Raw genomic sequence first — 12,157 nt, forward strand, 5'->3', positions numbered from 1 at the left:
TTTGTAACTTTAGTAGAGACAGGGTTTCGCCATGTTGGCCAGGCTGGTCTTGAACTCCTGACCTCAAGTGATCCACCCACCTTGGCCTCTCAAAGTGCTGGGATTACAGGTATGAGCCAGTGTGCCTGGCAGTTCATGAGATTTAAGGAAAGACGCCATCTCCATAACACAGAAGTGCAAGGTGAAGCAGCAAGTGCTGATGTAGAAGCTGCACAAGTTATCTAGAATATTGAGCTAAGATCATTGATGAAGATGGCTACAACTAGACAACAGGTTTTCAGTGTAGACAAAATGGCCTTATACTGGAAGAAGATGTCATCTAGGACAGGGGACCCCAATCCCTGGGTTTAGGAACTAGGCTGTACAGCAAGAGGTGACTGGCAGGCAAGCAATCCATCTTCTGTCAGATCAGTGGAGGCATTAGATTCTCAAAGGACCACGAACCCTATTGTGAACTGTGCATGCAAGGGATCTGGGTTGCGTGCTTCTTAGGAGAATCTAATGAAAAATGTAATGAGCTTGAATCATCATGAAACCATCCCCCTCCCCCACCCCATCCCCCAGTCTGTGGAAAAACTGTCTTCCACAAAACCGGTCCCTGGTGCCAAAAATGTTGGGGACTGCTGATCAAAACTTTCATAGCTAGAGGGAGAAGTCAATGTCTGGCTTCAAAGCTTCAAAAGACAGGCTGACTCTCTCATTAGAAGCTAATGCAGTTGGTAACTTGAAGTTGAAGCCAATTCTGACTTACCATTCTGAATGTCCCAGGGTCCTTAAGAATGATACTAAGTCTACTCTCTCAGTGCTCTACACAACAAAGCCTGGATGACAGCACATCTGTTTACAGTATGATCTACTGAATATTTTAAGACCATTGTTGAGACCCACTGCTCAGGAAAAAGATTCCTTTCAAAATATTACTGCTCAATTACAATGCCCCGGTCACCCAAAAGCTCTGATAGAGATGTACAAAGACATAAATGTTGTTTTCATGCCTGCTAACACAACATTCATTCTGCAGCACATGGATCAATGAGTAATTTCAACTTTCAAGTCTTATTACTTAAGGAATACCCTTTGTAAGGCTATAGCTGCCATAGATACTGATTGCTCTGATGTATCCAGGAAAAGTATATCAAAAACCTTCTGGAAAGGATTCACCATTCTAAATACCATTAAGAACGGTCATGATTCATGGGAGGAGATCAAAATATTAACATTAACAGGAGTTTGGAAGAAGTTGATTCCAACTCTCATAGATGACTTTGAGAGGTTCAAGACTCCCATGGAGGAAGTAATTGCAGATCCGGTGGAAATAGCAAGAGAACTAGAGTTACAAGTGGAGCCTGAAGATGTGACTGAATTGCTGCAATCTCATGATAAAACTAACAGATGAGGAGTTGCTTATTATGGATGAAAAAATAACTCATTTCTTGAGATGGAATCTACTCCTACTGCAGATGCTCTAAACACTGTTGAAAGGACAACAAAGAATTTAGAATATTACATAACTTAGTTGATAAAACAGTGGCAGGGTTTGAGAAGACTGACTACAATTTTGAAAGTTCTACTATGGGGAAAGTGCTATCAAACAGCAACACATGCTCTAGAGAAATCTTTGGTGAAAGGAAGAGTCAGTTGATGCAGCAAACTTCATTACTGTCTTATTTTAAGAAACTGCCACAGCTACCCAAACATGCAGTAACTGCCACCATGATCAGTCACCAGCCATCAACACTAAGGCAAGAACCTCCAGCAGCAGAAAGAGTATGACTTGCTGAAGGCTCAGATGATCATCAGCATTTTTTAGCAATAAAGTATTTTAATTAAGGTATGTACATTGTTTTCTTGGACAATGCTATTGCACACTTAATAGACTACAATATAGTTTAAGCATAATTTTTATATGCACCCAGAAACCAAAAAATTCAAGTGACTCGCTTTATTGTAATACTCACTTTATGGTGGTGGTCTGGAATCAAACCCACAATTTGTCTCCAAGGTATGCCAGTAGATACTGTCTTCATTGTGGATGAACTTACTGTCTTACAGAAGATACACTCACAAAACCAAGAATACACCAAAAATGCAGCCATCAATTGGTTCAATAAAGGAAGTGTTGGTCAGGAAGGAAAAAGTATGATGTTGCTAGCACTACTGAGAAAGACTTTGTAGAGAAGCAAGACTTAGAGAAGCGGTACCTGGTGTTAACACTCTTGGAGTCAGCTCATTTAAACCAACTTGGGAAGTATACTTTTACAAAAATGTTTTAACAAAACCTGACTCTGATTGTATTACAGATATGTGATTGTTAATTTTATGTGTCTACTTGATTGGGCTACTGGGGTGCCCAGATATCTTGTTAAACATTATTTCTGGCTGTACCTGTGGGTGTTTCTGGAGGAAATTAGCATCGAATTGATGGACTGAGTAAAGGAAAAGGCCCTCCCCAATGTGGGTGGGCATTATCCAACCAGTAGAAGGCCCAAATGGAACAAAAAGGTGAAGAAACATTGAATTCTCTCTCTCTCTCTCTCTCTCTTTCTCTCTCTCTCTCTCGAGCTGCTTAGCTAATACATCTATATTTTCCTGACCTTATACTGGAACTTATACCATTGGTTCTCCTGGGTCTCCATCTTGGAGACAGCAGATCATGGGACTTCTCAGCCTCCATAATCATGTAAGCCAATTCCTTGTAATAAATCTCTTTTTTTCTATGTATATTCTATTGGTTCTGGTTCTCTGGTTCTCTGACTAATACAAGGTATATGTGAATAATTAATACCATCTGGTAAAATGAAAAGTCCAAAGAAAATGAAGATACTTAAGTATCTCTGGCACAAAATGTATAAAGGTATTTGCTAATATGCTGGTATGCTTAATTAAAGGGCCCTGCGATTTGGTCCCTTTATGGATAACTCACAGTACCTAAACAGCAGCATGCTTCACACTGAAATTACTCAGAAAAAGGCTGGTAGAGATAGCAACCAGGGATGAACAATCAAAACAGTTCGATCTTGTAACGCTAGTGAATCCTGAAATGATAAATACCTGTAAGAAAAATCAAACAAGCAAATCAGGCCACATGAGTTAAAACACATGTCACATTGAGGCAAGGGCAGAGCCACTTCTAACTGGAAAAACAGGAAATGCTATGTGCATACTGAACACTAGGCCCTTCTCTCTCACACACACACACCTGCACACACTAGTTCCATGACAAGTGTGGCACTTTCACTGCTTCCATGGAAAATTCATTGGAAGTCAATTTCCAAATAATACAGGCAGACCATAGATATTCTCTAGCACTACCTAAAAGAACATTTCAACTACCCACAAAATATATATTTATATGACTCTACTACTCTCCACCAATAAGAGAGGAACATACAGATTCACTAAGAAGAATTAGAAAAAAAAAATCTTCATTAAATTAAGGAACTAAGTTACTAGGCAGGCAGTCTATCCCCGCAAAAATTGTGGCCACTTTACCAAAACATTATAAAACGGTTTATGGTTACACACCTGGGTGCATGTTGCAGGTTGGAACAAAGCCAACAGAAGCTGTGAAGAGCACCCATGACTAGTCATATTAACAACCCACACAATGATTTCTCTTCTTCTGTCATGGTCACTAAACAAGAATAAAATTTATTGGGGGGAAAAATCTGATTTTAAAATCACAACATTCCAATAAATGATCATTTGAAAGGACACCGGCTAGGGATAGATTAAAGGAATTTTTTTTAAATCCCCAACTCACAGTCAACTGTACAATGAACCTCCCAACTCTCACCTTGCTTTAACTATGTGGTAAAAACACACAAGGGTAATCAGGATTCATTGGTATTTTCCAAAATTGCTGAATGCCCAATTTCCAAATGTCTCTTTTTGACCAAGAGTAGAAATGGTGGCCCCCATGGTAGCCAGAGAAAGTAAACTGACTAACATGTCTGGGCACGTGTGTGACTAAATATATATACACATCCATGAATGTGGAGTGTCTACAAAAGGGTTGAAGATAAATCTTGGCATTTTATTCATTAAACTTCACCCAAGGATTGTAGTCAACAAGCAAAAACTGTGCAAGATTAAAAGCCTGAAGAAGAATACACAAATATTCTTACTTATAAAATGAGTATGATTTCCTGTTGAAAAATACAAACAGCATCAAAATCAATGTACTAACAAAAGTCATTACAATGAGATGTGATATCATAAGTAACATAAAAGAACTTAGCAGAAACTGAGACAATAATCTACCATCCATCATCCATCATCCATCTGGCAGCTCCCACTATACTCAAACTAAATGGAAACACTCAACCCCAACCCCAACTCCACTGTGGTCCATAAGGCCCTGCTGACCTGGTTCCTTGGCTGCTATTTCTTGTTCCTCACAAGGGAAGGTTCTGCCTGTCACAGGGCCTTTGCATGGGCCATCCTCAATGCCCAGAGACCTTGCAGAGGTCATTTTATAAATAAGAATTTTTAAAATAAATACTCATTTTATAAATAAGAATATTAGTGTATTCTTCTTCAGGCTTTTAATCTTGCACAGTTTTTGCTTGTTGACTACAGTCCTTGGGTGAAGTTTAATGAATAAAATGCAAAGACTTATCTTCAAATCCTTTTGTAGACACTCCACATTCATGGCTGTGTATATATAGTTAGTCACACACATGCCCAAACATGTTGCCTTCTTTTCACTGAAGTCAGCTCTAAAGTCCTCAGTAAAGCCCTCCCAGACCACCAAGCCCAGATGGAAAAGTGGCCCCCATTCTTGACTGCACTTATTACTGCCTTAAATTCGCTTTTCATTTATTCATTTAATTTATTATCTATTTTCCCACTTTACACAATAAAGCCTCAAAGAGGAAGGAACCTTGTCTTTCCTGACTGGTGTTTATTCAAAGTACCTGGCACACAATACGTCCTCTATCAATATCTGTTTAATATAATCATCATAGTAGAGGAACTTAGTAAACTATGTTCTTTTGCATAATTACTTATTTTTTATTTATATTAAGTTCCAGTTAATGGGACAAAAAAAAATCACTGGCGAGAATGATCGTTTTGAAGGCTATATGTGATTCCTCCTAAAAAATAAAATTAAAAAGATGAAATAAACTTCTAATGGGGCTGTGAGGAAAAAAATGTTTTGCATTACAACACAACCACTCAAAAATTTCCCATATGCCTGTGAATTGTATTTTTAAAAGCCTCATCTGGAACTGGACAATTTCAAAACCCATTGATCTTGCCCTGATGTATAAAACATACCACAGAATTCTTCTGATTCTTCCAGAAACCTGTCTACCAAATGATATACTGTTTCCTTTTGCTTAGGTATTCATTTTTGAACTTCTCTCTAAAGTGTTTACAATTTTAAAGTCATAGATTTAATGCCGGTTTAAAACTGTTTAATCATCCACATGTTCACTATTTTTATCACCAAACATACTGAGCAAAGAAAGTAATTTGCTTCACCTACTAAAGTTTCCTTTAAAACAACAACAACAACAAAAAACAAGGCTTATGTCTTTGAATGCCAGTTTCTTATGGGAGTTTCCTTACGAGACAAACTGTAAAATGTGAAAAACGTAAAAATCTCACTCAATCCCTTCTTCCCATAAGTATAAGGAAATCTAAGATGTCAAAATGACATAGGCATGATTTAAGTTCATTAATTTTATATTACAAAAGGATCATTCAGAAACAAACTCAGGTTGTTTTAAAACAGGATGAAAAAGAATTCTGCAACAGTGGAGAAGCCTTATATCTTAATTATCTGTAATCGTTTGGATGTTAACATTCACAAAGAATAAAAAACTAAGTTTCCTACAACTATTCCCCAAAATCTTTCAGGCAAATCATCCCATAACTTATCCTTTCAAAGTCTAGAGTTAATGCTACATTTAGCTTCTTTGATAAACACTTTGGGTATAATATGTGTTTTCTTCTGAACAATTCCCAAATATTACATTTTTGTATTTCTATAATGTTTTCAGTACAAAAAAAATCAACATTAAAAAATTATATTAGGCTCTGCCTAAAGTCTAAAATAAAATAAATGAATATATGAAATGAGGATTTGATTCAATGTTTCCAAAATCATCATAATCCCCTCTGATGTACTTAAGTGATCAAAATGAATAAACCTCCTTTAACCTAAGGGAAAGAAAGTCACTTGGCATAGGGGGAGCTGTGCTGCTCCCAGATCACCTGAGCAACGAAGCCAAAAACAGACCCAACATTCTTTATTACTTCTAAATCTAAGACATTTTTATCAGAGTCTACACAGTTCAAAGAAGCTAAATGTGCCATCTCTCTCCTCAACCTTCCTAAAACAAGCGATCTTTAACAAGGTATTGTGAAATCTTAAAAGGTTTCCCCTGAAAACTAAAAGTGGCATACCTTTTCTCATTTTAGACTCTTTGATAATCAAATGTTAACCACAAAATTCAAAGTATGTCAATGAGTTATAGAGAAGAGATTTGTTGACATCAAACCTGAAAAGAAGGTATGAAACACAAACACTTCCAGCAACTGAATGTACAAGGCAGAAGTTATTCCTCCTGGCATGACAGAAAGATTCATGGGGTCTGGAGACACACACACCTTGCTACATATTAGCTATGTGACTCAGATAAGTCACTTCCCTTCACTTGTATTATAGAAAGGGGATAACAGCACCTACTCTCTCTTAGAAGAGACACCACACCCACCATCAACCATCGAGGACTTTGCTGGTCCCAGAGCCAGCCCTTAGAGATAACTGTTATTATGAACCAGAAAATCCTTTTTCTGAGTGTACTAGATTTCTAGCCTTGGTGTCTGTACTGAATAGAATGAATGTATTTTTCTTGGATGAGTCATGACTTTGCAACACTTCAGTCTTCATCCTGAATATCAATTCTCACTGCATCATACCAGGAGCCAGAAGAATGATGCAAATCAAAGTAAATGAGAATTGGCCCTAGGAAGTTGTTTTCTTAAATAAATTCAAGATACAAGTAGGTTTCTGATCATTTGTTTCTCTCTCCTAAAAAGTTAAGTATGAAAAAAAGTTCAGATTAGTTGGAGATCCTCTAGGCTCAGCTGATCAATCTGACTCTACCATGGGAAAATAAAATAAAGTGAACAGTTGCATAATAATATTTTTACAAGCAATGTTTGTCTAGCACCTAAAATGCGATGGCTTTCAGAGAGAAAAATGGCCAATAGTCTACAAATGTTGAACATATAAAGTACAAATTTAAAAACAAACTGTATTCCCAAAAAGATTGTTGGACAGTGTCTGGTTGGTAAGAGTATGTTTTCGGGGGCAGCAAACAATGGGATTGCTAAATTAATCCCTGGGATTCTACTAGACCATACATGGGCCTCCTCCACCAGCCTTGTCCACAGCACCATCTACTGCCAAGCCACTGTGCCTACAGCAGTTTTGCTTCTGCAGGGCCCTAAGAGTTAATACCATGCCTTCGCTTAGCTAAGTTATTTAGGAATCACGATTTTTTAAAAAGTCACTTCAAAGTTAAAGGGGAAAGAAGAACATGAAATGAGAGTAAACTCCTGACAATCATTTAAAATATCTAAATAGCAAACACAATCTTCGGTTACTAACACATGGCAAATAAGTAGTTTTAAATAAGTGAGTTTTCTTATCTTAGCTAGTTAGGCTATAAATCCTGCTCTAAAATATTTTAAAGCATGAAAAAGAATTAAATGCTCTGGTTGATGTATATACAGTAGACATATTTATCTTTTATCATCTTTTAACACTGTGAGAGTTACTTAACTCTGCTGTACCAACAACGCTTCTTTCCATTGGGAATTGGAAGTGGGATTCTAAACCTAGAGAACAAGGGAGTGCAGGGGAGGTAAGGAATGGGGTTCAGAGCCCAGGTCTTCCCTAATGTCGAGGCCTCTCTTTAAACAATTGGGCTCTTAAGGACAACCAGGTCTCCTTATGAAAGGCACCAGGGCATGACTGGGTTCAAGACTGATGTCTTGCCCTTAGAGATCCAATATATAAGATAAATTAAATCAACCCTTACCATGCATAAGGATACGCAGAGGAGCCTGTCAGTCATAGGCATAATAACAACCCAACCTCAGCCCTGATCTAAAATTAAAACCACAGACTTAAAATAGATCATGATCTAACAGATCAGAATTTTAAAAATCAAAACGACCATTTTCCAAACAGAAAATAACACATAGCTTGATAAGAAAAATTAAAAGTAATATTAGCTGACACCTAGAACTATATGCAAGGCACTGTTCTAAGCACTTTATGTTAGGCTAACAAGGCACCAACCACCTCTCTGTTCAATTAGTGACTTTACAGTGTACAATCTATAGTAATACTACAGATTAAATACCGTAGGGTAAACCAATGGGATGTTATCAGTGAAGGATTCTAGTTTACCATTAACTCACCTTTATTCTAGAATAACTATGCTTAATAAATAGCTTACCTGAATGACCAGGGGTTGTGATGTCACAAAAATGAGTACAAGAAATTAATACAAGTATCTTCCCAGAAATGACTACGTGTAAACTGGGGGGAAAATACTAAATAAATACCTTCTTCACCAACAAAGGAAACGAAGAAAATGGAAGTCCTACTATTCATACTGCAAAAATGCTTATTCTACTATCATATTCCCTTTTGAGAAATAGACCAGTTACGCCAGAAGTGCAATGTTGTCACAGATGTGTGCCAGATTTTGCAGAGGACATAAGTTGGCTGTGAGGAAAAACACAGAGTTTGCCTATTTTTTAGGCAGGAAAGAAAGCCTGCACTTTTCTGTGTGTGTGTGTGTGTCAATAAATCTGAATAACAACTTGAAAGGGTTAAAAAGCTGAGCACCAGGTGTTTTCTTTCCACTTTCCAGAGTAATTTAAGCACACTGCAAAGTTGTCTCCCTTCCTTCCCCACGAGCCAGCTTAAGGGAGACCTGTCATTGCCATTTACACTGTACAGCTCCAGCTCTAAACAATAGCAGGGCACCAGGCTGGGCAGCAGGCATCGCGGCTTCCCACAGCCTGTATGGGCTTTGTTGCCAAGTTATGAGCTCCGCTGGGTGATGGAGGCACGAGTGAGCCAAGGAGAATTTAATTCTATTTCAAATCTGTATGCTTTCAAAGAAAATAGAGACAATTGAGGCCACGGGAGGAGCTGGAGGGGGTAACCAAAAACAAACTTTCGGAACCTCAGAATCTACATTTCTAGCAGTAATTCTCAGCAAAGGTGGTATTGATACTCTCAAAGTATTTAACACCGAGATTAGAGACCATTCAAGGAGCGGTGGCCGAGCGGAGTCCCCATCCTTCGTAGTCCCACTCCTCCAGCAGCAACCGGCGGCGCGCTTTCGGAGCCCACCTCCGCTCCGCAGCGCGGCCAGCTTCCCCCCGCCCTGGCTCCAACCCCTGCTCCAGCCCCGGCCCCGTGCCCAGCCTCCTAGCCGAGCCCGGGACGTGCAGCCAAGCCGAGCGCAGAGGGGGCGTGGGGCAGGCAGCGGCGCTGCGCCTCCCCCGGCGGCCCAGAAAGCCGGACGGGGTCCGCCTGGGCCAGTGAGGCCGGGCTCAACGGAGACCCGGGCCGGGCGGGGAAGCTGCAGGCGCAGAGTCGGCTTAGCTCCGCGCCGCCTGGCCGCGCGCAGCGCCCGCATTGTCCGCAGTCGGGGCGCGGCGCGACCACTGAACCCGAATCCCAACCCCAGCCCAGCAGTCTCTCTCCCGGCCCCCACGGCCCAGTCTTACCTGGGCCGCTCACCCCAGTCCCTGGCGGTGCGGCCCGAGCCGGGCGCCAGGCTCCGGGGGACTGCGAGGAGGGAGAGTCGGGGCCCGCGAGCGACGGAGGGCCGAGAGCGGGGCTGTAGGGGCCGCCGAGTCTTCACAGTCGCCGCCGCGGGGCCGCGGGTAGAGAGCAGACGGGGCTGGCGGAACGGGCCCAGGACGCGCGTCCGCGGAGGGCCCGGCTGGCGGCGGCCGCGATGGTTCGGTCTGCACCGAGTGGGAGGGCTCAGGCAGGCTTCGCCGGAGAGCGAGGGAGGGAACTTGGAGCCAGTTGCTGTGGCCGAGAGCGCGTGTCCCTGAGCCAGTGTACACGCCCCTCGTGCGCCCCGCCCCGCCTCCATCCCGCCCCCACCCCACCTTCCGGGTCCCCACCGTTCTCGCACCTCCACTCCAAGCCCTGCCTCTCTCTCAACATCTCCACCCCGCTACTGATGCCCATCCCACCCCATCCCTGACCCACCCCCCATTCCACTCGGTCGGCGCCCCCATTTCCTCCCCCTCCCCCACTCCCACCTATGTCCGCACGCAAGCACCCCCACCCTGCTCCCACCCGGTGATACCGCTGGATCTCGGACTGCCACCCCAGTGCAGATCGCTCAGCGCTGGAGACCTAGAGCCTGTGTCCTGAATGAAATAACTCCACCTGGTAGTCCAGTCATCCAAACGTCTTGGTGCTTGACATTTTCTGTTTACTAACTTTCATATACTCAGATGGAGCGTCCTAGCTTAATTTCTGAAGGCATTTTTAAGACTTCAAAAAAATGTTTGGAGAAAATAGTAAATAACGAAAAATATGAAGCATGATGTACTACCTCTGAAATGTGGGCCAGCTGATGTTTTAAAATGAAATGCTTTGGGGTGCATCATTATTAATCGCCTAATATATTATTTGAGAATACTTTCTGCTTAGATTTGCTTAATAACTTGGTTGTTTCAGGAGAGGATTTGTTTTAGGAAGACTAAACACATTGTAATTTAATTTTGCTATTGGGAAGTCTAAAAGATAAAATCCATCTTTATCAAAATGAATTTGAATGGGATATGGACTCACAAAATAATTGTTTCTTCTAGAAAATATTTAACAAGGATTTCTTTTTAATCTCTGGTACATTAACAATACAATTTCACTCATCTCATTTTCTCAGAAAGATCGTTTATATTTGAATTGTGCTTCAATTCAATGAATCTATTGTTTCATAATAGTTAAGAAGTTGCCAACTAAATAAAACTCAGACTTTATAATAATATATTTTTTTTCTATTTAAAAGATTACCATTTTAAGAAAGTGACATGATACTGGGATTTAAATGGAACTTTCCTTTGGCATACTAATACATTCCTTGTGATCACAGATTACGTTGTGGTCTCCATTAACTCCAAAAGTCATATAACAATAGAAATAAACTATTTTTCATCATTCCCATAGCAAATGGAACCAACTTCTCTCCCTCTCAAGTATACTTTTTTCCCCCACTTCTTTGCCCCAATCCCTTCCTTTTAGGAATTTTCCCCTCCCATTGGGTGTGACTAGCCCACAGAGCTTCCTGACATTATGAGGGATATGACCCAGGCCAGCCAATTAGAATATCGTCTGAGAACAAAGGAGGAGGGTCCTTTCCCTGACTGACAGGGCAGCTCCTGGGACCATATCATATATGCGTGCAGCAGCTGGAGTCAACTTACTGGAGAATAAAACAAAACCAGAAAAAAAGCCAAACTGAGCAATGGAGACAGAAAAGTGCCCTGATGACATCAATGGCCATCTGAAGACAGTCACCTCTAAAACCAGTCAAATCCTGAACTTCTGAAGTAATGCACCAATAAATTGTCTTTCTTGCTTATGCCATTTTGAGTTAAGTTTCTTTCCAGAAGACTCACTTATAAAATCATAAAAGATTCCCCTATGATTGATGCTTTGAAAATCAGGAATGTAACCAATGAGTTTTAGCTTTCTTTCTTTTTTTTTTTTTTTTTTTTTTTTTTTTTTTTTTTTTTTTTTTTTGATGACAGAGTCTTACTCTGTCACCCAGGCTGGAGTGCAGTGGCATGATCTCCACTCACTGCAACCTCCACCTCCTGGGTTCAACAATTCTCCTGCCTCAGCCTCCCGAGTAGCTAAGATTATAGGCACGGGCCACCACGCCCAGCTAATTTTTGTGTTTTTAGTAGAGACGGGATTTTGCCATGTTGGCCAGGCTAGCCTGGAACTCGTGACCTCAGGTGATCCACCTGCCTCAGGCGCCCAAAGTGCTGGGATTACAGACGTGAACCACTGCGCCGACCAAGTTTTAGCTTTTCTATTGCCTAAACTACTTCTTGATAATAAAGTATATGCCAAGGAGTTCACTTA

General features: G+C 41.0%; 1 protein-coding gene across 12 annotated transcripts in view; it reads right to left on the minus strand.

The window, feature by feature from the left end:
• Positions 1–10,237, minus strand: part of FAM110B (family with sequence similarity 110 member B) — a 154,424-nt gene extending 144,187 nt beyond the window's left edge. For 10 of the 12 annotated variants that reach the window (XM_063709281.1, XM_019032874.4, XM_055349159.2 and 7 more), the window contains exon 1: positions 9,772–10,220. The gene's annotated coding sequence lies outside the window, so the exon portion shown is untranslated. Of the gene's footprint in view, positions 1–9,771 lie in introns of all 12 variants that reach the window. The other 2 variants (XM_004047058.5, XM_055349164.2) reach the window with 2 other exon arrangements.
• Between the last annotated feature and the right edge of the window lie 1,920 nt (positions 10,238–12,157).

The sequence above is a fragment of the Gorilla gorilla genome, chromosome 7 (genome assembly GCF_029281585.2).
Source record: "Gorilla gorilla gorilla isolate KB3781 chromosome 7, NHGRI_mGorGor1-v2.1_pri, whole genome shotgun sequence".
Taxonomy (NCBI): Eukaryota; Metazoa; Chordata; class Mammalia; order Primates; family Hominidae; genus Gorilla; species Gorilla gorilla.